General features: G+C 35.3%; 2 long non-coding RNA genes across 2 annotated transcripts in view; both read left to right on the top strand.

The window, feature by feature from the left end:
• Positions 1-25,010, top strand: part of LOC131401020 (uncharacterized) — a 168,902-nt gene that overhangs the window by 29,498 nt on the left and 114,394 nt on the right. The window lies entirely within an intron of this gene.
• The window catches only part of LOC131401057 (uncharacterized), a 35,156-nt gene continuing 21,107 nt past the window's right edge, over positions 10,962-25,010 (top strand). The window contains exon 1 of the long non-coding RNA XR_009217531.1: positions 10,962-11,063. This is a non-coding gene — a long non-coding RNA (uncharacterized LOC131401057). The remainder of the gene's footprint in view (positions 11,064-25,010) is intronic.

Raw genomic sequence — 25,010 nt, 5'->3', positions numbered from 1 at the left:
ATTTTATATCATTGAAAAGGCAAAGATAAAGATCTGGAATATATTGCTAAATTAAAACATGACGGACTCTTTTAGCCTGGGTCCAACAGGATAGAGAAACCACAATTTAAGGAGGGAAAGTTTAATATAAGGGTTTATTAACTATAATAATAGGGTTAAATAATGAGGGATTCAGTAGTAAGAATTAAAGAAACTCTAAAGAATATAGGGACAGCACACACAAGAAACAGTCACTAAATGTAGGGGTGAGATAGAGCACCCAAGGAAGAGCCCCCACACCCGCCCTCCCCCAGGGATGAGATCCAGACCTTGATGGAGACAGTACAGCCAGGACTCACTGGATGGCTGACAATTCACTTTAGTTGCACATCAGTGGAACTTGCTAGAAACCTGCCCTATGGGTATCTGGGGATGCTGTTCCCAGGGAACTGTCTCATTGATATACTCCACTCAAAACTGCCCCATGGCGGATGCTGGGGAAAGGTGCTGGCAGCTGAGTGCCTCTGGCCTCTGGGCACTACAAGAGCTGGGTATAGTTGTGTGCTGCAGGAGCCTGCCAAGGAAGCACAGGGGAGCCAGGAAGCAAAACGCTTTGGGGCTATAATGCCTCCCCAATGCCCTCTGTTGTTAAAGCTTCAGTGCCATTTTGTAAAGATGAATATTTAAAGGGCCAATATCCATTTCACTGAGGAAGCAGAAAGGGTGAATCTGGAGCTAAGAGATAATAAATCAATAGCTGGCACAAACTCTTACCATTTTTTTAAGAGGTAGAGGGAAGATGATTGAGCTCTTTGATGAGAGAGAAAAGAAATCTAAACTCATAGTACCAGAATGGATGAATGAAGACTGGGCTCAAAGTCCAATCAAAATGGAGATGAGGAATGGTAGTGTCTGGGGGGGGGGGGAGGGCACCAAGATTGAATAAATTTGTAAAACATTTTAGATTATTTTTAAAATATAGAATTGAGTAATTGCCAAATAACTTTTAAGTCATCAATATTATGTTAGACTCTATGTGCCATGTATTAGTAACAACAACAACAACAACAACAACAACAAAAATAATAAAAGAAGAGGAAGACAACAAAGAAGAAGACTTTGGGAGATGATTATATGGCAGGCACTCTGCTATGTTTTAGTGGGTTTGCTTATTTAAACCTCATAACAAATCTAAGAAGTAGAGATTAGGTTAACTCCCATTTTACATAAGGAAAGTGAGATTCAGAAAGGTCAAGTGACTTGTCTAAAGCCACACAGCATTTGCTACAGGGAGAATCCAGATCCTGGCAGACTGACTCTAGAGCTTGTGTGCTCACTACTATGCTAAACTGCTTTATATAGAGATTCAGAAAAAGTTTCATTCTTTGTTCAAAAAGAAAAAACACCCAAAACACAACAAAACTTCATCTCATTGTGGAGATAACCCAAAAACAGGCATGAAATAGAGCATGATTAAGTATAGATCTATGTGTGGCACAATCTATAAGTGCTGAGGAATTAAAGAGAAGCAGGTCCGTGAACACTGGAAGAGATAGAGATACCTTTAAAAAGGAAATTTTGAGTTGGTCATTCAAGGTGGAAATCTTAGTAGGGGGGCAGGGGGAAGGGAAAGCATTCCCACTGGGAAAATACTAAGAAACAAAGCACAGTGTACAATGTACCCAGGGGACAATAGGGACAACTGGATATGATTAAAGAATACGCTTTTACAGATTTCAACTCAATTCAACATTAGTTTTTAGCTTCCCCTATCCCCCACCCCAGCTCCATGAACAAGGTATATTGGCATAAGTCACTGCATTAAGGAGTAAAGTGCTGGTGAGAACAAAAATAGATGAGTGGCTACTTGGTGTTTATTTTTGAAAGTGACTCATTCAACACTGTATGATTCAGTTTTCTCTGAAATAATTGATTATGTAGCTTGAATAGCTATGTGTGTCCAAAGAACAAAAATGTCATTGTATCTGGGAAGTGAGGGTAAATGCAATGTTTTATAGGAGAGTGACGTGGGAATTTTTGATCAGAATTTCCCCTTGCAGTAAAATGTTTTTCCTGGAATGAGAACTGGATAGCTCCAAACATGGTATTAGGTACTCGCCTGACTCACTGATTACTGCAGATGCAGAAATGGAGGGCAAATGTGCTGCAGAGAATTCTGGATTGTGAGATTAGAGGATAGTTCAGCTGAAGCTGGGAATCCTATGAAAGAGGAGATACATAGAGTGAACATAAGTTCACTGCATGGTGAGATTAAAGTACAGCTTCATCTGTTGGAGATGTGAAACAACCTATTTCTGTCGCCATTGAAATCTATAACATTGCTCCACGCTTTTTTTTTTTTTTAGTTTTGTAATACTAAATTTAGTAACTATATTTTATGTCTCATATCAGTAAAATGAGGATGGAAAGATGTTAACTAGAGGATTTTAGGTTTAATAAATGGACTTTGTGAAACAATAAAAAAACGGTATGGCATTAGATATAGGGGTGTTAATTTTTAACTTTTCTCAAATACTGTTTTTTAAAAAAACAAAAACTTTCTCTTACTCCTCCATTTCATAATTTTCCAAAATAACTGATATTTAAAAATAAGTAGGAAGAAGAATATATTATAATCATTTAAATTGAATAAAATGCACCGCATTGTCCTTATATTTTCTCTTTTTCTGCTGACCCAGTAAAAACTTTGTGAGGGACTAGTGCCGGTCTGTGGATGGATATTGGGGACTGTTGACGCACATAGGTGATTTTTAATATATGCTTACAGCCTAGGGAATAATCAGAGATCAGTGTGAGAAAAGAAGGAATCTGAGAGGGGGAATACCACTGTTACTTCAACAAGACTAGCTCTGTTTTTATTTTTCTTATTTACGTGTCTGGTTTATATAATAAATTGATCTCCATATGATGCAATATGGAAATAGCTTTACTTTTTTCCCCAATGTTGCTTTCACCATCCACTCTCTCAGATCCCCTTATTTCTCTTGCCATTATTTCAAGAATATCTCGTGTACTTTCAGTGATTTTTCAGCTGTTAGAACAATTTCATTTTTTGGTATTTAAAATGTTCTGTCAAACCTAACTAAAAATTTTAATCTCTCAACCAACTCAATTCTCTTCCCCCTCCTTAACTCCTAGGATTCTTAGACTGATAACAGGGAAAAAGCCATGGTCTGTCTTTCACCCTTGTTATTATTCTTCCTCGCTAGCTCACTCTACTAGTTCTGGCTCCTCCCGTAGTCAGAGGACAAAGGGAGAGTGTATTAGAGGGAGTGGTCAAAGTCTTCCTTGCCTGGGCCTGATTTAACCTGGCTATCAGTGGGCCATATATGGCAGATGGCCAGATTCTGGTTCTCTTTTGCAGGAGGCTCTTTTGTAGGTTCTATGGAGACCCTTCTTCAAGAGACTTCTATATTGCACCATTCTTTCTGCAGTTAGTGATATCTTTGGATAATCTCTTATATGTCCTCCTAAGCTCCTGTATCATTATTCTTTCTACTGGAATACAGTCATGTGCTGCTTAACAATGGGGATATGTTCCAAGAAATGTGTCGTTAGGCATTTTCATCGTTGTGCAAACATCATAGAGTATACTTACACAAACCTAGATGGTATAGCCTAATATACACCTATGTTATATAGGATCACTGTCGTATAATGAGATCTGTTGTTGACTGAAACATCATTAGGTGCATGACTGTACCTAGATCTGGAAGGCAGATATCCTGGGCAGTCTTTACAAGGTGACTCAACACCACTGGAATTCATGAATCATTGCTCCAGTGAAACTTGGAAGTGCAAGCCACTCACACTGATGTTCTCTTTCCTTGTCCTGTGTTAGCGCAAGCTTCACCAGCTACTCTCCTTCGGAGTTCAGGAGAAAGTCCATTCCCAGTCTCTATGTTCTTCAAAATTCTAGAGAATGATGTCAACTTTTCCAAGCTTTCTCTCATTGTGCTCAACTACAGTGTCATAGCAGAGTCAGGCCTCTAGTTTCTGCAGCTCAACAAACATTCAGGTTGGAAGAATATACCCGTCTCTCCTGAAAAGCAGATCTGCCCCATCACAGCAACCTCATCTTTCTTGACCCTAGCATTCTCTACTTGCACAATGTTTTTCAAAGCATCTTCTTTTATCCTAATGAACTTCTGGCCTCTCTTATTTAGAATGGATGGAGTGACACTCATCAAACTATTTTGTACACTTTTTTTTTTCCTGAGGAAGATTCACCCTGAGCTAACATCTGCTGCCAATCTTCCTCTTTTTTTCCTTGAGGAAGCTTAGTCCTGAGCTAACATCTGTGCCAATCTTCCTCTACTTTGTATGTGGGTCACCACCACAGCATGGTTGATGAGTGGTGTAGGTCCACACCAGGGATCCAAACATGTGAACCTGGGCTGCTGAAGCAGAGCACGCTGAATGTAACGACTATGCCACAGGGCTGGCCCCTGGACACATTTTATTAAAACTTGCAGTGGTATGTCTGATACCTCTACCTAGAGTATGTGGGAACTCAATATACGTTGTACTTAGCTTTAGGGCTAAAATCTCTGAGGGGACAGATAAAGGCTTTCTAACAACCATTACTTTTATTTACACAGTTATAAAAACTTTTTGTTTGAATGGAAAAAAAAAATACTGTATATATAACATTGTCATTGGGTCTAGGGAATTTATTGAAAAGTCAGTTGTTAATAAATGTCAAATTCATACCACTGAAAGAGATGAAATTATAGTAAATAGTCTAGCTATGTTTGTTTTGAAAATGGGCATATGTCAACTAACTGAGTATAGAGTGAACATTATGGACCATATATGACAAGCCCACAGCTAACATCATACTCAGTGGTGAAAAGCTGAAAGCTTTTCTTCTAAGATCAGGAACAAGACAAAGATGGCCAATCTTGCCACTTTTATTCAACATAATACTAGAATTCCTAGCCAGAGCAATTAGGCAAAAAAAAAAAAAAAAGAAATTCAAATTGGAAAAAAGAAGTAAAATTGTCTCTATTTGCAGATGACATGATATTATATATAGAAAACCCTAAAGACCTCACCAAAAAACTGTTAGAAATAATAAAGAAATTCAATAAAGTTTCAGAATACAGATAAACATACAAAACTCAGTTATATTTCTATTGACCAATAACGAACTATCAAAAACAGAAATTAAGAAAATCCCATTTACAAGTGCATCAAAAAGAATAAAATACCTAGGGATAAATTTAACCAAGGGGGTGAAAGATCTGTAAGCTGTAAACTACAAGGCATTAATGAAAGAAATTGAAGAAGACATAAATAAATGGAAAGGTATTCTGTGTTCATGGATTGGAAGAATTCATATTGTTAAACCGCCCATACTACTCAAAGCGGTCTACAGATTCAATGCAATCCCTATCAAAATTCCAATGGCATTTTTCATAGAAGTAGTAAAAACAATCCTAAAATTTGTATGGAAAGACCCTGAATAGCCAAAGCAATCTCAAGAAAGAAGAAAGCTGGAGGCATTTTGCTCCTTGATTTCAAACTATGTTACAAAACTATAGTAATCAAAACAGTATGTTATCGCCATAAAAACAGACTCATAGATCAATGGAACAGAATAGAGAGGCTAGAAATAAACTCACACTTATATGGTTAATTAATTTACGACAAAAGAGCCAGGAATATACAGTGGAGAAAGGATAGTCGCTTCAGTAAATGTGTTGGGGAAACTGGACAGCCACAGCAAAAGAATGAAACTGGACCCTTATCTTACACCATACATAAAAATCAACTCAAAGTGGATTAACGACTTGGACATAAGACCTGAAACCATAAGACTCCTAGAAGAAAACATAGGGGATAAGCTCCTTGACATTGGTCTTGCAGTGATTTTTGGATTGGACACTTAACCAAAGACAACAAAAGCAAAAATAGACAAATGCCACTACATCAAACTAAAAAGCTTCTGCACAGCAAAGGAAACCATTAACAAAATGAAAAAGCAACCTATAGGATGGAAGGAAATATTTTCAAATCATGTATCTGATTAGGGGTTAATATCCAAAATATACAAAGAACTCATACAACTCAATAGAAATAAAAACCAAACAATCCAATTAAAAAAATGGGCAGAGGAACTGAATAGACATTTTTCCAAAAAAGACATACAGGTGGCCAAAAGGCACCCAAAAAAGTGCTCAAGATCACTAATCATCAGGGAAATGCAAATCAAGACCACAATGAGACACCACCTCATACCTGTTAGAATGGCTATTATCAAAAAGACATGAGATAACAAGTGTTGGTGAGGATGTGGAGAAAAGCAAACCCTTGTGCACTGTTGGTGGAAATGTAAATTGGTGCAGCCACTATGGAAAACAGTATGGAGGTTGCTCAAAAAATTAAAAATAGAACCACCATATGATCCAGGAATTCCACCTCTGGGTATATATCCAAAGGAAACAAAATCACTATCTCAATACTGCACCCTGATGTGCATGGCAGCATTATTTACAATAGTCGGGACATGGAAACAACCTAAGTGTCCATTGATGGATGAATGGATACAGAAATGTGTGCATACACGCACACACACACACACACACACACGCATGCACAGGAATGTTATTCAGCCATAAAGAAGAAGGAAATCTTGCTATTTGCAACAACATGGATGGACCTTGAGGGCATTAAGCTAAGTGAAACACGTCAGACAGAGAAAGACAAGTACCATATGATCTCACTTATATGTGGAATCTGAAAAATAAATCTGAACTCACAGAAACAGAGAACAGATTGGTGGTTACCAGAGGTGGGAGTTGCGGAGTGAGGGAAATGGGTGAAGATGGTCAAAAGGTTAATAAGTTCTAGAGATGTAATATACAGCATGGTGAGCATAGTTAAAAATACTATATTGTATATTTGAAATATGCTAAGAGAGTAGATCTTTAAAGTTCTCACCACAAGAAAAAAAATTATAACTATGTGAGGTGATGGATGTTAACTAAACTTATGATGGTAATCATTTTGCAATGTATACATATATCAAATCATTATGCTGTACACCTTAAATTAATACAATGCTATGTGTCAATAAACCTCATAAAATAAAATAAAATGACCCTCAAAAAAAAAAAAAAAGAAAAGAAAACGGAAGAAAATGGGCACATATAATACCATATCCTTCCGACAACTGCTTGGGAACTTTAGTCTCATAAGCCCCTGGTCAATGGTTCTAAGTGGTATATTGAGACAGAATCTTCCTGTGTGGTGTGTGGTCCCCAACAAAGATTTATAAAACATTCTTACCAAATTCTTAGTGAAGAACTATGTTAAAGCCTTCATAACATTGTCTTTGTGCAACCTCCCTTCTACCCCTGTCTCTGGTGAATTAAGTGGTTTGTTTATAGCCTTCCTTATAGAATTTAAATTAACATTTTGATTCTCCACGAGGCTTTTTTTTTCCTGGGACAAAGTCTAACCTCCCACAGGCTAATAATGCCACAGGCTAATGCTCTGGAAGCAAACTCAATCTAAACATCAAATATAATGAAAACCAGAACATAAAAAAACAAAATTAATGGCTACAGCCTTCACTTTGGGTTTCACTTTGCAGAATCACATGGCTCATCATCCCCACCTGAGACATACTATTGATGATGGCAGTGGTTATGATATATCGACGTCTGTCCACTGGATATTATACAGAGACTAGAAAACTAATGTCACATGGCTTTAGATGTTTCTGTCTCAACCTGATATGTTCGTAATGGTCTTTCTTTCACATAAGGAGATATAAAAGAAAATGATGAGCTTCGTTTCTATGGTAGTAGTTTAATGCCTGAAAATGTTCATTTGAAAAACAGTGAAAGAATGGAGTCCACTGCATTTTTTCCACATCTATAAAATTTTCCTGTAACCCTAGGATAGCAATTTTTTTTTATATGGCTGTAGATAATTTGGAGACATTGGAAATATATAACTTTTAAACTAGATAATGCCATAACATATTAATAGTTTCAAATGTGGATAAGTTAAAAGTGAACTCTGTTCTAATGTTCAGAATCTCATAGTAAACAATTATAGTTATTTCTCATATTATCACAGGAGTATTCTTTCTGATTAGGATTTGATATGATCTAATGCAAAAATAGTGGACACCAAGTTAATAAAACTGCCAAATTTTCGCCACTTCCCTTTTTAAACTAATTTAAATTAAACTAGTAAATTAGAACATAAAATAGAGGAATAAAATGCCCGAAGTCTGAAAGAGTAATGTCATTGTTGTGATTATCACCTTGGGCAGGACTTAGCAGCCAGTTCAAAAAGGTTCTTACCAGAACTGTGAACATATCACTATTTCTTAGAAATAGTGATTAAGGATTAAGTTTTCTTAATGCTATATTTAGAAAAAAATTTCTTATGTGGGATATCATACAAGTGACATTGAGTAACGAAATAAAAATAGTGGCTTAAATGAGTTTTATAAAAATTGTAAAATATATTCTGTATAGTTATTTTTTTGTAATTACTAATAAAAGCTCATGTAGTCACATTCGAATACAATTTAAAATTTCCTTCCAACTGAAATTTTCCTTTTGTTTATCCTGTGCTTCTTGAGTGATAGTTTTTTTTTACATAGACTTTATTTTTCTAGAACAGTTTTAGGTTGACAGCAAAATTGAACAGAAGGTACAGAGATTTCCCACATACGCCCTGCCCCGGGCCCCCAGATGCATAGTCTCTCCTATTCCTCAACATCCTGCACCAGAGTGGTATGTTTGTTACAATTAATGAACTTACACTGACACATCATTATCACTCAAAGTCCATAGTTTACATTAGGGATCACTCTTGGTGTTGTACATTCTGTGGATTTTGACAAATGTGTAACGACATGTATCCACCATTGTAGAATCATACAGAATAGTTTCACTGCCCTAAAAATCCTCAGTGCTCAGCCTGTTCATCCCTCCCTCTTCCCTAACCCCTGGAAACCACTGATCTTTTTACTGTCTCCATAGTTTTATCTTATCCAGAATGTCATATGGTTGGGCTCATATGCACTTAAGTTTCCTCATGTATTTTTATGGCTTGACAGCTCATTTCTTTTTAGTGCTGAACAATATTTCATTGTTGGATGTACCACCGTTTATCCATTCGTCTGCTGAAGGACATCTTGTTGGCTTCCAAGTTTGGGCAATTATGGATAAAGCTGCTATAAATATCCATATGGAGGTTTCTGTGTGAACACAAGTTTTTAACTCCTTTGGGTAAATATCAAGGAAAGCGATTGCTGGATTTTATGGTAAGAGTATGTCTAGTTTTTTTTTTAATTGTGAGGAAGATTAGCCCTGAACTAACATCTGATGCCAGTCCTCCTCTTTTTGCTGAGGAAGATTAGCCTTGGGCTAACATTCGTGCCCATCTTCCTCTACTTTATATGGGATGCCGCCACAGCATGGCTTGACAAGCAGTGTATTGGTCCATGCCTGGGATCCAAACCCGCCAACCTCAGGCCGCTGATGTGGAATACGCAAACTTAACTGCTATGCCACCAGGCTGGCCCAAGAGTATGTTTAGTTTTGTCAGAATCTGCCAAACTATCTTCCAATGTGGCTGTACCATTTTGTATTTTCATTAACAACGAATGAGAATTCCTGTTGTTCCACATCCTTGCAAGCATTTGGTATTGTCAGTGTTTTGGATTTTTGTCATTTTACTAGTTGTGTAGTGGTGTCTCATTGTCGTTTTAATTTGCCATTCCCTAATGACATAGGATATTGCTTTTCTATGCTTATTTGCCATCTGTACATCTTCTTTGGTGAAGTATCTGTTAAATCAGATTTTTTTTTATCATTAAGTTTTGAAAGTTCTTTCTATATTTTGGATAACAGTCCTTTATCAGATATGTTTTTTGCAAATACTTTTTCAGTCTGTTGCTTGTCTTCTCACTCTCTTGACAGTCTTTCACAGAGCAGAAATTTTAAATTTTAATGAAGTCCAGCTTATCAATTATTTCTTTTATGGATAGCACTTTGGAGTTGTATCTAAAAAGTCATTGTCACACCCGAAATCATCTAAATTTTCTCCTATGTTATCTTCTAGGAGTTTTATAGTTTTGCATTTTACATTTAATGTAAAATGGTCAATGATCTATTTTGAGTTAATTCTTTTGAAGGATGTAATGTCTGTGTCTAGATTCTCTTTTTTTTTTTTCATCCAGTTCTAGCACCATTTCTTGAAAAGACTATCTTTTCTCCATTGTATTATCTTTGCTCCTTTGTCAAAGATCTATTGACTATATTTATGTGGGTCTTTTTCTGTAGTCTCTGTTCTGTTCCATTGATGCCTTTGTCTATTCTTTTGCCAATACCACACTCTCTTGGTTACTGTAGCTTTATAATAAGTCTTGAAGTTGGGTAGTGACAGTCCTATGACTTTATTCTTCTCCTTCAATATTGTTCTGGCTATTCTGAGTGTTTTTCGTATCCATATAAAGTTTAGAATCAGTTTGTTGATATTCACAAAATAACTTGCTGTGATTTTGATTGGGATTGCATTGAATCTATAGATCAAGTTGGGAAGAACTGACATCTTGATAGTATTGTGTCTTCCTATCCATGAACATGAATATATGTCCATTTATTTAGCTCTACGCTTTCTTTCATTAGAATTTTATAGTTTCCTTCATATTTTGTACCTATGGTATTAGATATATAACTATTTCATTTTTTAAGTGTTAACGTAAATGCTTTCTGCTTTTAATTTCAAATTCCATTTGTTCATTGCTAGCATGTAGGAAAATGATTGACTTTTGTATCTTAACCTTGTAACTTAAAATCTTGCTATGATTGCTTATTAGTTCCAGGAGACCTTTTTTTAATGTGATTCTTTTGGTTACATAGACAATCATGTCACCCGCAAAGATAGTTGTATTTTTTCCTTCCCAATCTGTATACCTTTTATTTCCTTTTCTTGTCTTGTTGTTAGCTAGGACTTCCAGTAAGATGTTGAAAAGGAAAAGTGAGAAGAAACATCCTTGCCTTGTTCCTGAAGAATGGCAGTCTTTTTAGCAGGTTTGTCATATATTCATGGAAACTTTGATTTAGGACTTATTTTACAGTAAATATGTAGACATTCAGTAGTCTTATTACTATTTTCACTATGATATGTGTTAGAGGTTAGCACTTCAAGGAACAGAAATTCACTTAAGTCACCCAAAACTGTTTTTCTAAGGGTAGAGATTGTAGCTATAGTAGTAGGTTTCCTTATTCTGGTATCTTGCTCTGAAGGCATTCACCAGGGTCTCACCAGTGACTTCCTATGTAGCTGTTACTGCTTCTTATGTACTCTGCTCTAGGGCCTCTTGCGATCTTGGACTGATGAGCTAGTTCAGATGAAGTGGAAGAGAACATTTCTTTTCCAATATTAACATGACTCACTTTTGTCTTGTTGGTTTTATTCATGGCATAGTTTTACATTATAATCTTTTAGTTTCATCTTTCCCTACTTATATCTTCATTATTTTTGTATTTCTTGTTCTGATTTCCAATGATGTAGTTGGATTGGACACACTAGCAGTTGTTGGCCAGTCATAGCTTCATTTGATTCAGGTATCAGCTTCACATCAAGTTAGCTGTACCTTGGGGGGTGAGTATACAATATACGGACTCCTTAGGGTTTGAGTTTCAGCTGGGTCTTTTAGAAGGTAATTGTTACCTAGGACAGGGCTGGGGACATGCTGTGCATACATAGGTATTATTTGGCTTGGACTGTCTAGTACATAGGGCTTAATTTTTACAATATCCCCTCAATCTAAGTGAACCAAGGGACAAACTACACAATCTAGAAATTAGGATGTGTTTCTTTTAGATATATTTTGAAAGACAATCTTAATTTGCCTCTCAATGCTGATAAGACACACATATTTAATCATTTCCTCATTTCCTACATGCAATACCATATGGCATTCCCTCATTCTTCAAGCTTCTTGTTTCTCCAATCTTTTCCTCTTGTGCCTTCTATTTCATAGAGACAGTGTTATTTGGGGAAATAGGCATTGGGTTGGAGTCCTTCTGCTAGGTACCAACTCTATGACCTTAGAAAACTGTTTTAGCTATCAAAACCTCATTTCCCTCATCTATAAATAGTAACTAAGTAAAAGGGGCCATCAAATGCACACCTTCAACTCCCATTAACCTTTTCCTACACATTAATCCAGATCTTCTTTATTCAACCGCATCTCCTCCTATCTGATCTTTGAACAATAACTTTCTATACTTGTTTCGAAGTGTAATTCTTCTGTTGTAGTTTTGTTCCATCAATAATGGCATATCTCTTCCTCACTTTTTTATTTTCCTCAGCGTCCCCTACTTTTAGAATCAAGCCTATATATATAGCCATTCCAAAACAAAGCATAGCAATACAAACAAAAATCACACAAAATTATGTTTCAACTCTGGTTGAACTTTGAATTATGTGAGCTTTTTGTTTTCCTGATGAATCCAACTTTCGTGTAAATCAAAATAATGATCACTGGAAAGGTTTGTTAAATAATTCTTAGAGAAGGTAGATCTTGAGCTGGAACTTGAAAAAAGTTATGCACATGGAATAATGTGATGGATGCATAAGAGAACTCCATGTAGAGAAAACTGGATAAACAAACAATAAGCCTGAGTGTTTATATGAAGAGTGAGGGATGTTAACTGGGTTGATCTAGACAGCTCATTAGAATTTAAAATAAAAATGCTAGTCATAGTGTTGTATACTAGAAAAAAGAATATTAAGTTTTTTTGTGTGTGGTATGCAGCTGACTTAAGGAGTGATGAAGTTTCAATATGGTAACTTACTGCAAAGCCAAGCCTTTAAAGACTTACAAATAAAATCACTTTAAAATGAATAAATTTAAAATATAGAAATAACTTCATTTTTATCCATATAGAGTTTTGTTTAAATAAGTGAATGATGGACTAGTTCATAGTATCACTTCTTTTTTTGTGTGTTAAAAGACTAAGCAATGCATGGGATGGAATTAATGGAATTAAATTATCTAAATTTTTAAGAGTAGATTAGTTGGGACTATTACAGTTACAGATGAAAAAAAAAACCTTAACTCAAATGACATATTCTAAGGGGAGTATTTTGGCTCAGGAAACTGGGAAGTTCAAGGGAGTGAATCTCATTAGTTTAAGGTGTGACTGGATCCAAGATTTCAAACGACAGCATCATTTGGAATTGTGCAACTATTTCTCTCCATTGCTCCGCTCTGTCTTCCTTCATTGTGTTTTATGGTCATGTAGGCTCTTGCCATGAATGTACGATAAGGTCTCTCAGAGTCTCATGCATATATTCTACTAGCTAACTATGTCAAAATAAAGAGAGTTCTACCAAAAGCCCCAGGTTTCACTCTTAATGGGCTGATTTGGGCTCCACCCCTTCATTGACCTGATAGTCTTAGCCAAGAAACTGGAAGATAGTGATTGGTCAAGTCTGTGTTATAAACCTCATACTTAATGGGTAGTGGGAGAATTGAGGGATGGAGGGATGGTGTATGTCAGCTTTGTCCCTTCCCCAGCCATGTAGAATAAGAATGAAGAGGAGTGGTTCCCCCTTCAAAGGAAAACAAAACACAACAAAAGATGTGTTCTCAGAAATAGGAATGTGGCTAGTAAAACAAAATGGAATAAAACAAACAAAAATACAAAAAGCAAAAATAAACCCAAAACGAAACAAAGAAAAACCCAAAACAAAACAAAGTTGTTTCCGACCAATGCAGAAATATCAGTTTATCCTTCTAACTCATTTTACAGATGACTAAGTTAATCAAGATATTTAACTACTTTATAGCTCACTGGAATTAATGATAGATCCAAGGTGTCATTTTATTTCATTTCTGGTTGAACTTTGAATTCTGCAAATTTAAACACGTACACATGAACAGAAAAAAAGATGAGAAAATTAAAATTTAGAAATGATCACAATGTATGACCTTCCCCTATGGGGAAACCAATATCATTTGGCTTCCATGTTGCAGTGGATCTATACAAGTAGAGAGTGTATGTTGATTTCATTCCTAAGAGAATGGTCAGCTCACTATGGCAACCACAGATTTGGCTTTATAGGACATACCAGATAGACAGAACTATTATCCCATCCTATTATTTTGTTTTCAATTTATATTTCTGGTGCCTTAAAATATGTTTGGTAATTACCTTACATAGTATCTTTCTTTTTCTTTGTTGGTGCCATTATAGAAAATGATCTTTTGAAAATTGTTCATAAATAACTACCATATACCCATATTCATTATTATACCAAGACAGCAAAGTTTCCTGCATATGTTTCATTTTAACAAAAATTTTGGAAATCTGATGACATCATGGTATTCATTGGTATTCAGAGAGTAATTATATTATTGCTTAATAGAAGATGAAATTATACACTAGAAACAAAATTCTCAACTAGAACGTTAAGTCACTTTGCAATTGGTTTAAAATATAATGATCTCTGGTAGGTGTAGTGAATGCAGGGTTATCAGTCTCTGGCTCCTTCTATTTATATATCATACCTTTTCTTAGTAACAACTGTATTTCATTCTGTTTAATATACAAACTGTCTTTTTCTAGGAGAGATTATGATTGATGATACACTCCCTGCCTTTTCTTCCCTCAAAGTCCTGGCTGTTTACATTGCTCTGATTCCCAGAGTAATTGAGATTCTGATTTGTACTTTCTTCTCTCTTACACTTTTGGTTTTGTTTGTTTCATAAAACAAAGTTGGGGGAACTCCAAATGATTGCTTATTCTGCGAAATTCTGAGCATCCCCAAAGTCTCATTGCTGTTTTTCATAACATCCAGATCATAACTGGAAGCTCTTACTATAGCCACCCTTTCAATAAGCCCCTAGAACTCTTGCTTGTAGTATGTTAGTTCAGGACACCAGTAGGAGATAGCATGTACGTTCTAAGTGAGTTGACCTTACATTTTTCATCATAGTTTACCTCTTGGTGCTTTTGAATTGCCTTGTACAGACTCAATCAGGATGTTAAGAGAGAGAAATCAGCTTTATTAGATTAAAGCATATGTCCTAACCACCCTGTGCTTTTATTTTATTTATTTCCCCTTTCTCAGAATTTTGCAGCCCGAGTTCACCATGCCTGCCTGCTTGGGCTTTCTGAATGCTAGCTTAATACTTGAAATTTCAACAACAAGCACACTGAGCATTTAGTAAAACACACACTGTGGAATCACAGGATGCAGGTGCAATTCCCGTTGTCAAGACTGATGATCTTAGTGTTACTCAAGACAAGAAGAGCCTAGCAATGTTTTCTTATGCCAGCATCTGCCAATACGAAAAAAAGTCTAGCCACTAGATGCTGCCTATGGACATATCTTTATGGTCAAGTGCTGTAGATTATCCAAGGATTCTGAGGACTTTAAAAACTAGTGATAGTTAAGGACTTCCAAGTTTAAGGTAGACAAATACAGATGAATGATATATAGTTGAGGTGTAACACAATTATTTTTCTTATGCTAATTCTTCATCTATGGATATGGAGAATGAGACTTTACCACTACCGTGTAATCCTATAATTTATTTACTGCTATACTTCCTATTGCTGCAAATAAATCTTGGCCATCTCCATAAGAAAGTGTTGAATTGGAATAATTTCAAACTATTTTCCTCAAGTAATGCAATAGAGATTATTTTACTCCAAAGTGGTGATTCGAGGGACAGTACCAACAGTGACCATTAGATCATGAATCTCTACATTTAACAGATGGCCATCTGAGGAATTAGACCTGAGAAACGAGCTTTCGATCTAGAGGACTTGCTGCTTTAGTGCCCTTGGAGGAGGCATATCATTTGAGAACTTCTAAGGAGGGAAGCTATCTTCAGAGTGTGATGTAATCGCTACAGGAATAAAATCCAGAATGTAATTCTGAAACAATTCCTCTCCCTCTGGGTGGAGAGAGGCTCTCCAGGGGAGGAAAGACCTGGTCGCTAACACAAACATGCAAAATGTTTAAATTGGTATTTTGCATCACTTGGTAATACGTCTGTGATTTTTGCCTTTGTTATTAGAAATAGCTAGATTAGGTACAGCCTTGAAATATCTTTACCAGGGAGCTAGATTTATTTTCCTATTGTCTTTGTTTGAGAATTCAAGGATAAAGAAGACAGCAAGAGTGTCTTCCTTCCAGGCTTAAGTCACCACCACACTAGGCTGATACTGATAGCTCTGTGGCAATTTATCCAAAGACTGCGTGTGTGTTTTCTTCTGGTAATAATGATAAAATCAATAGATAGGTTAAATAAAAGAATGTAAAAGGGCTAAAAACTGAGATAAAAAGAGAAAGATCTATTTTTCACAAACTAAATTAAAAATGAAATAAATAATAAAATGAGAGAAGATTTATTTTGGAGACCCCCTATATTCTACATTCATTTTAAGTTCAAAGCATACTGCTTGGTCAATATAACTTTTCCCCCAAAGCTTGGTGACATATTTTCAAATGTTAAGACTTTAGTCTTAACTATAAATAATCTACCCTACATTGCAGAGTAAAATTACTGTACAAGTCATCTTCTAATATAGAGGTTACCATATATTTCCAAGGCAATGGAGCTAGAAAGTAATCTTAAAGCTCCTACATGTTATTTCCTAAGTATTCATCTTTAAATGAATACTTAAATGAATACTTAAATGAACAATTAAATGCTTGAATTCATAAAACTGTATTGTGTGCCTGATGTCCGATGAGATTGTTATAAACCGGCCACCTCATTTTTTTAAATGGAATATAGGGGAAGAGAAAGTAAAGGGGACTGAGAAGGCATCTGAGAACAACTTGCAAAGGTAAAGGGCTGTCTTAGATGTGGATTTGATGCTGAGGTTCCCTACAGTGAAAGGAGCAGTGAAAAATGACCAATCTAAAAAGAATTGGGCTAATTTAGACACTAATTTAAAAATTGTTTTATTTTTTCTGTGAAGCTCTAAATGGGTCTAATTCTTGATATCACTTTGATAGCACCCCAATTGCATGACGCTGAAATTCTTGTAGTTATATTGAAGAAATAATTGTGTGCATTTCAAAAGAAAACAAGAACTTTTCTGTAACCAGTGATAGAGAAGTCTTAGCCAGGAGCTATTGCAATAAATAGAAAACATAAACAGCAAATAAAGAGTTGTATGAAACATTATTTAGCGTCTGTTCTAGAATTGACTTGAGACAAAAAATCTCATGTAATGAAAGAAAATTTGGAAGCCCTGCAGCGTGGCAAACACATCTATGAGTCAAAAAAGGCAGTCAAGCCAAAAATGATGCCTTATTGTACAAAAATATTAAACAATGCATTTTTTTTCACTCAGAAGATAAACTTGAAAATTTAGTTGCAAGTCCAAGGTTAATCCAGATATTTTCCTAAGAATTGGATTAAAGTATAAATATTAGGAATACTGCTGATTTATCTTTTTTGTAACCATGTTAATAATGTCTATGAATATGTGGTAATTCTTAAATTATTTGGTGATAAAATAATTGGTGAAGAAATTTCTGAGAAAACAAATTTGTGTATATGTGTGAGCACAGTGTTGATTGGGGGAGAAATGCAAACTGGCAGGATAGGTAGCTCACCTTGAGGTCGTTGAACACCCTCAATGCATCTATTGGCACCACATATTTTCCAACACCTTTGGAGAGTTTCATCCTAACTTTTAAAAATTTTCATGAGTAGTAAAATGCTGAAGTAATTTTTAAAATTTTGTTTGAATACACAATTTTTGTAAGTATTGAATGAGATATGCTTTTGTAAGCTTGCTTTATTAAACAGATATAGTCTGGCTTTGTTTGGTAATTGCTGCTTGGGATTTTGTGAACCAAATAAAAAATTGCTTGTTTTAGGGGCTGGCCCGGTGGCATAGCAGTTAAGTGCGCATGTTCGGCTTTGGCGGCCCGGGGTTTGCAGGTTCTGATCCCGGCGGGCACTGATGCACCACTTGTCAGGCCATGCTGTGGCAGCGTCCCATATAAAGCCGAGGAAGATGGGCATGGATGTTAGCTCAGGGCTAATGTGCCTCACACACACACACAAAAATTGCTTGTTTTAAAACTTTTCATATAGATAAAAATGATGATATGACAAACTGAACTTGGATGTGGAGCATGAAGGCAGTAATCCTTTTAATGATAAAAAATGACCCATGAAGTGACTCAGTTATCATATGTATTTTCAAGGCTGGACACACATGAGGGTCAACTGCGTTGTAAGACTGAGGGTTTCAATGTCTCATGACAAGATTACTTTAGAGAAAATAAAGTCTAAGGGTTATGTAAAAAGAATGAGGATTTATGTATGTATCTTTTGAGAAATTTAGGTCGTTTACATTATGAAAATCACAATGTTCATGGTTTAAAAAAATAAAGATTAATATCAGGCACCTGTTTCACGAAAAAATTCCTCAAAATGTATACAAGACTGACGAGTGGATCAACAACATTTCAGTCCTCCACAAGATACAGGACAACTTGTTCTCTCAACACAAAGAAATACAATTCAAAATTTCCGCAGATAATAGCATGGGAATATTGTTTTAAAACTTCCTCCTTGATAGTATTTTCTGGCCTTTGGCTCAATACCTACTCCGAAATAGCTCATATATGCAGATAAGTATGTAAAGATTCATGCACGCAGATAACATTTGCCCTTTGTATGCATGTTATTGTGTGAGCCTGTTTCTGAAAACACCGTGACACCAACACCAAGGAAAGATAAGACACTGAACCAAGCTGGTATGTTTGTTGCCCTTCAATTCAGCACAGATTTTTTGAAATTGAGAGACTAGTCTTATTCTCATAGAGAGTGATAATAAATATTATATTATCACAGATAGGGATATATTTTAGAGTAGAAGGCAAAATCTCTTTGAATTTTTAAAATGAACCCCAGGCTCTCTGAGAAACTTGAGATTTTGAAAAGATGCTTGGGGTGATGTCTTCAGGCTCAGGAGGCAGGCTCATTCTGTCTCTTCTGCTGTGAAGAGTAATTTCCTTGGAAAGGTAGAGAAAGCTGTGTGGAGTCCAGACATCTTACAGTCTCTCTTAGCTTTTTGACTGTGTAATTAGTAGTGAGATTTCTGTGACGGGACTTACTTAAATAGAAACTAGATATCTTATCACCATTTTGATAAGGCATTATAGGGAGAAATCAGCTAGATTTTCAGTTGAATTCAATAAGATTGAAGTTCTCTCCAACCTCCAGATTTAGTAAACTAGATGTTTTTGTTATGCCTTTAAAGAAATGAAATTTTACATGCATTTGCAATACTTTGACCCTGGTTTTTTTTTTATTCCCTACCTGACACCTGAAATTTTTGAAACTTTAATTCAGTTTTTCACATTATTTATAAATTTAGCATGGAAAAGCAACCTTTTTTTTTTCAAGTTTTAAGTGTTTATGAAATTTCTTTAATACATATATATAATATCTATATACATATATGCATGTATACATCTATATATACATATGTATGCTAATTTTCTTCATTTCTTTCAGCAACATATTTTGAAAAGCAAACACTAGTAGGTTTCATAGTAGCAGTAGTTTTCATTTGGTAATTTCTGCAGTGTTATATACTATATTGATATCTGTAACATGAAATGCATCAAATTAAAAATTTTTGTTTTCTAACAACTTTACAGAGATAGAGAAGCTGGCTTTTTTTCCCTCTCTCTGAATAAATTCTTTCGTATTTGTGAAGAATAATGTAAATAAGTGATTGTATTTGTAGGTATAGTATAAACTGTCAAACAGTTAATAGTATGTGAGTGCCTATCACCTCTTATATTCCCCTGTAATTCATAGTCAGTGCTGCAAATAGAGTGTTGAGGGTCTCAAGTCTCATGTTAAATGCTTTCTGACTTCTGATTGACTGGAAATGAGTCATTAAGAGCTAGCTCTGTTGTCTTCTAACAAATGTTTTAAAATGCTGAGAATAAACAGAAATCCCAGTGGAAACAATGGTTGTTTCCAAGGTTTGCAGAACCTAACATCTTTGAATTTGGGCCATTACTGATTATTAAAACCCTTTTTGTCTAGTTCTCCTGCTGTGCATGACATCTCACCGTGAAAAGCAGGCACCAGCGTGGCACAGCTGGAAACCAAGCATAACAGGATTCCAGAGCCCAAAACATTCTAACATTTCCCGTGATTTCCCACACGCTTGTTTAAGAATGCCACTGCTTCCATCTTTCCTTTGTGTGTACGTGTGTGTGTGTGTATGTGTGTGTGTCTGTGTTGTGTGGCTTCTGATGAAGAATATTATTTGAAATGCTGCTTGAGAACCATGGTTCATAGCAATAATGATGGTAATGATGATGATGTCAGAGAATTATAAAACTTTTGTTCCAGACTTTAAAGTGCAATGTTTGAGTCTGACTGTGTAGCTAAGTCTGCTCATTGATTGGAGTTGGAGGTGTGTTAACTATTTCATGACATGAGTCATTTTTATAAATTTTCTTTCCAAGAAAATGCAGGCTCTACTAAAATTTCAGATCTCAGACTATACCATCTGTCTTCAAGTTTCCTAATTTATAGGTAATCTTGGAGGTCCCTTTCAATTATGGTACTTTATGATTTTCAGTAGGAAGTATTTTCACTTTATCTTATTTGAAAATCATGACTGTTGAGTTCTGGTCTCATCAATACTTGTTTTGCTTTCTAGAATGAGATAGTAAGGGCAGGCTCATTACTTATTTTGGATCTTTCATATATTCAGGGCCTACTCTAAGCCTCTGAAGTGGTATAAATATCCAAGGAGTTAAAAATACATTGGGCAATACTGAAAACGTTTGTCAATGCGTGAAAAGAACATGTACAATGCAATGGCTATTGCTATGCCTATTTAATTTTGGAAATGATTGTGTTAAAATAATGGAATTTGTCATTTATTTAAAAATTTTAAAAGTCATGTTTTTTTTCAGGCAGTATGGGATACAAACTATTTATATTTATACCTCAGGAAAAAATTAGGCTGACTCTTTTTTTTTTTAAACTAAGAGTAAAAGAGACACTAGATCTGATCAGCCTGAGGCTGTGAAAAAGAAATAGAACACGCCTCTACCAACTAATGCTAAAACATATGCTAATTAAATGAAAATCAAGCCTGTGGAGCATTGACAGAGAATTTTGATGAAATGGGATAAAGAAATGAACAAAAACATAAAAAAAACCCTCCTGACCATTAAAGCATTATAAGAAAATAGTAAAACAAAATGTGTGAGAACCCTCAACAGCATCATATAGCATATTACTGCTACTAACAATAATAATTTTATTGAATACTCTTAAGCACATACTTTGTGTTGGGAATAATGTTTTAAATATTTTATAAAATAATTTAATTTCCATAAACAGTAAAAAAGATACTGTTTTTATCCCCATTATACAAAAATGAAGAAACTGAAGCGCAAGAGGTTAAGTAACTTGCACGTCATTTCACAGTTGGAAAATGGCAGGAGAATCAGGGATCTACAAATGGAAAATATTGATAAGAACAGGAGACAAGTTGGGAAGTCTTTTTCTTGCTGAACTTGTTACTCCACTAAATTTAGAAATCACTGTTGGTCCCATCTAAGCCTAATACAATAGATATATTGGTCATTCATTGCTTTTAATATAAAATTAGCTTTAAAAAAAAGAAAAGATGTACTTTTGGCAAGGCAGTTTTTTTTTTGTTTGTTTTTTAATTAAAGGATAGATTGTTCAGCTTCCATATGAGGTCAGGGAAAAGGAAAGCATCTGTTTTCTGTTTCTGAACTATGATTAAGACCATGATACATAACTTTCAAGGAAGTATGTTGGGTTTACTAAGTGTGAATCTTTGGGAGTCTGATTTCTTTGGGAGTAAGATTCTCTTGGATTGCTGTGAGACATCATCACGTCTTCCCTCTCTCTCCCTCCTTCCCTCCCTCTCTCTCCACATGCACAAACACACACACATTATGTAAATACAAGATTAATCTCACCTGAATCTGATCTCTCACAACCCAGTGCTTATCCCTGAAGACTGGAGTGAAGACATGGTGCCAACCCTTGGCCATAGCTGAATAGAATACTCTAACTAGCAATTGAAATATTTCTAGGTTAAAATATAGAATACACCAGGGAGCAATCTATCCACCAGGGAGCAGTTTGCCCGCATTTTTTAAATAGAGAATGGGAAGACTGATGGATTACGTTTGGTTTCTGTTTGGAGTCTTGGTTTCTGTTATTGAAACTGGTGATAGAAACTAGCTTTGCTTACCTGACTAGAAGGGTAAAAAAGACTCCTACTTGGATGACACATCTTTTACTGAGATCAGTGTAGCTCACTCATATCTTGATGGTTTATGCTCTGAAGATGAAGCACTTCCTGTAAGATTGAGGAAGGACTGTGAAAGCTATGCCTAGAAGCATCAGACTTTTCAGATGTTTTCCTGTGATTTCTTCCTTTCGTATTATATCTTTTAACTTTAACTTTTGTCAAGGATGTGAAAAAAAGGATATCTTTCTGCACTTTTGGTTGGAATGTAATTTGGGATAGCCACTATGGAAAACAGTATGGCAGGTCCTCAAAAAACTAAAAATAGAACTACCATATGATCCAGCAATCCCACTTCTGGGTCTATATCTGAAGAAAATGAAATCACTGTCTTGAAGAGATATCTGCACTCCCATGTTCATTGCAGCATTATTCACAATTGCCAAGACATCGAAACAACCTAAGAGTCCATCAACAGATGAATGGATAAAGAAAATGTGGTATATATATACACACACACACACAGATATATATACAGATATAAACACATACATGTATAGAATATATATATGCATACATAAACATATATATATATACAATGAAATATTATTCATCCATAAAACAGAAAGAAATTCTGCCATTTGTGCTAATATGGATGGACCTTGACGGCCTTATGCCAAGTGAAATAAGTCAGACAGAGAAAGACAAATACTGTATGATCTTATATATGGAATCTAAAAAAGCTGAACTCATAGAAACAGAGTACTGGTTGCCTGGGGCTGGGGAGTGGGGAAAACGGGGAGATGTTTGTTAAAGGGTACAAAATTCCAGTTATAAGATGAGTAAGTTCTGGAGATATAATGTACAGCATGGTGACTATAGTTAACAATACTGTATTATGTACTTGAAAGTTGCTAAGAGAGTAGATCTTAAAGGTTCTCACTGCACACACAAAAAATTGTAGTTATCTGAGGTGAAGGATGTGTCAACCAACCTTATCGTGGTAATTGGTTCACAATATATACATGTATCAAATCATCACATTGTGTACCTTAAACTTATACAATGTTATATGTCAATTATAGCTCAACAAAACTCGGGGAAAAAAAGTTTTATGGAATCTCTTGAGTCCTTTAAATAATCCAAATTGGCGTAATTAGCACAACTAGCATGATATATATAGATATACATATACATACATATATATACACATGTAAATATACATATTCACAAATAAATATACATATGCTTATTTATTTAATTTATTATATAATCTGTGATTGCTTATTATAAGCCAGATGTTGAATTAGATACTAACTGAAGAAATAGTGCAACACAAAGACAAGCAAAATGTGATTCTGCCCTGAGATACTCATACTTTTTTGTTTGTTGAAGATTTTAAAGTAAACCAATAATTATGATAGTGGGTAATTAGTATTATAATAATTCAATGCAAAAGTAGAGTCCACATACGTAGAAAATGGGTTATGAAAAAAATGATTTTCTCATGTAAAACTTGAATATAATGAAATAATCTTTTTTTCCAAGCTTGCTGTTTATTTTTAAATTTACTTCCTTTTCTGCCATGTGGAAATTTTTAAAAATGTTATATAGTCAAATATATCAATTTTTCCCTTATTGCTTCTGGAATTTATATCACAGGAAAGGTTTCTCCACTTCCAGATTATAAAGGAATTCTCCCATGTTTTCTAGTATTTTTATGGTTTCATTTTCTGATATTTAAGCATCGAATTCCTTTAGAAACTAGTGTATCCTAAAAAAGTGGATTCAATTTTATCTTTTTTCATATGATTGTCTAGTTATTCCATTTATTTAAAAGTCCACTCTTTCCCTTTACCCTGTGTGTTGACATGTCATGTTCATCATGTTCTGAATTTCTTAAAATAATCTTTTGTAACTTACGTTTTGTCAGATGGTTGAGCTAAGGTTGTTTTTATGCTATGTTCTTTCCTCAACAGCTTGCGATTCTAAGTCCAACCGCTTGATATGCATCATCTCACTTGTACATTTCTCCCAGCTTGATCTCTTTTTGAAGCTCCATACCGATTATTTTCAGAAGATGTTGTGAACCAATCTAAGCCACTTTAGTCACAAACAAATATTTGAACTGAATGAGGGCCCCGAAAACCCTACTGTCTGGTTATAGTGAAAGTTCCTTTCAGACCAACTTCTGCCACACATGCAGAAATTATTAGTAAGCAAGCACAAAGCAGTTCCTGTGACCTGTTTTCTATACTCATAGTTTTAGTTCTCTACCATTTAAATGATCTGACCACTCTTTCCAGTGAAAAGGTCCCTGTAGGCAGAAGTGGCTACATTCTAGCGTAATGCTTTTCAAGCTATTTGTGGTGAGAAACCATTCTATTTTTCTTATTTCTAATTTATCCCAGACTAATGTTTTTGTAAAAGACATCAGTGTATACACAGTGTAATACATAGGAGTGATTTTAACAATGAGAATCCTTTTATTAAAACATCCACTATGCTAATTCAAGGATTTACTTTCACCAATGAAAACACATTTCTAACATTTATTATTCAAATTACCAAACTAACCAATAAAGTAGAGGAAAGAGGCTGGAGCATTTGTAGCAGCCTTTAGAATAGTGCTTTCTGTTGAAAATATCTGACCATCCTTGGAGAGTGAGTTCTCAGTCATGATAAATAACTACCCTGGGTTGGTAGCTAAAATATCACACT

Source organism: Diceros bicornis, chromosome 1 (genome assembly GCF_020826845.1).
Source record: "Diceros bicornis minor isolate mBicDic1 chromosome 1, mDicBic1.mat.cur, whole genome shotgun sequence".
In the NCBI taxonomy this organism is placed as follows: Eukaryota; Metazoa; Chordata; class Mammalia; order Perissodactyla; family Rhinocerotidae; genus Diceros; species Diceros bicornis.
This window is presented reverse-complemented; position numbering and strand designations above follow the sequence as displayed.